A 1,852-nucleotide genomic window follows, 5' to 3' on the forward strand; every position below is an offset into this window, starting at 1 on the left:
TCGGTCTTTAAGTATCTACACACCTGTGTAAAAGAGAGAGCCAGGTAAATACCATTCTGCACAGTGATCGAGGCTTACTCCATACGTTCCTCCTCAGAGAAAATATGGCCCTCAAAGGAGGAGACGGGCAAGAAAACGTAGGCCACCTCCATCTCAATCATCAACATCTCAACCATCCACTTCAAAGCAACAATTTTGAGAATTTGATCGAGGCCATGAGATGCCTCCCCCAGACCCAGGTGGTGCAACCACTAGAAAGTGTCCATCAGTTTGGTGACTGCCTGACCCTGTTCTACCCAATGTGGCAGAGTATCACCTCAGACAAGTGGATGTTAGAAATTGTCAAACAATGGATACTCAATTCAGTTTATATCCTTCCCTCCTACCTACCCTGCCTTCCCATCCTTCTTCAATGACCTTTCTCATGAACACCTTTTATGAGAGGAAATAAACCACCTTCTACACTTGGGTGCTGTAGAACCAGTTCCGATCCAGCACAGAGGGAGGGGGTTTTATTCCAACAATTACCTAATTCAGAAAAAGAATGATGGTTGGATACCCACCTTAAGCTTAAGAAAATTCAACAAATTCATGAAAGTACAACAATTCAGGATAGTCACGTTAGCAACAATAATCCCAGCACTGGACCAGGGAGAGTGGTTTTCGGTCATAGAATCATAGAATATCAGGGTTGGAAGGGACCTCAGGAGGTCATCTAGTCCAACCCCCTGCTCAAAGCAGGACCAATCCCCAATTTTTGCCCCAGATCCCTAAATGGCCCCCTCAAGGATTGAACTCACAACCCTGGGTTTAGCAGGCCAATGCTCAAACCACTGAGCTATCCCTCCCCCTCCAAGACACATACTTTCGTATTACCATCCGTCCATCCCACAGGAGATTCCTCAGATTTGCTCTGGGGCAGGACCAGTACCAAGTTTGGTGGTTGAAGCTGTGAATGAACAGGGCAGACAATATCATACTAAAACTACCCCAAATGATAAAGATTGGAACCCCAGAGTGTTCTCCAAGGTCCTTGAGGTGGTGGCTGCGCACCTCTGAAAACAAGGAATTATGATATTCCCATACTTGGATAATTGCCTACTCAAAGCCCCCTCTTGAGATGGCACCTTAGTACCTATACAAAACACTGTGGACATAGATGACTCATGCCCCCCGATGCTGGGGGGACACAATCTAAAGGGGAGAGCACATGACTGACCCACGTGTCTGATGAGGTTCAACAAGGACAAGTGCAGAGTCCTGCACTTAGGATGGAAGAATCCAATGCATCGCTACAGACTAGGGGCTGAATGGCTAGGCAGCAGTTCTGCAGAAAAGGACCTAGGGGTTACAGTGGACGAGAAGCTGGATATGAGTCAACAGTGTGCCCTTGTTGCCAAGAAGGCCAATGGCATTTTGGGATGTATAAGTAGGGGCATTACCAGCAGATCGAGGGACGTGATCGTTCCCCTCTATTCGACATTGGTGAGGCCTCATCTGGAGTACTGTGTCCAGTTTTGTGCCCCACACTACAAGAAGGATGTGGAAAAATTGGAAAGAGTCCAGCGGAGGGCAACAAAAATGATTAGGGGACTGGAACACATGACTTATGAGGAGAGGCTGAGGGAACTGGGGATGTTTAGTCTACGGAAGAGAAGAAAGAGGAGGGATTTGATAGCTGCTTTCAACTACCTGAAAGGGGGTTCCAAAGAGAATGGCTCTAGACTGTTCTCAGTGGTAGCAGATGACAGAACAAGGAGTAATGGTCTCAAGTTGCAGTGGGGGAGATTTAGGTTGGATATTAGGAAAAACTTTTTCAGTAGGAGGGTGGTGAAACACTGGAATGTGTTAC

The sequence above is a fragment of the Natator depressus genome, chromosome 1 (genome assembly GCF_965152275.1).
Source record: "Natator depressus isolate rNatDep1 chromosome 1, rNatDep2.hap1, whole genome shotgun sequence".
NCBI classification, from domain to species: domain Eukaryota; kingdom Metazoa; phylum Chordata; order Testudines; family Cheloniidae; genus Natator; species Natator depressus.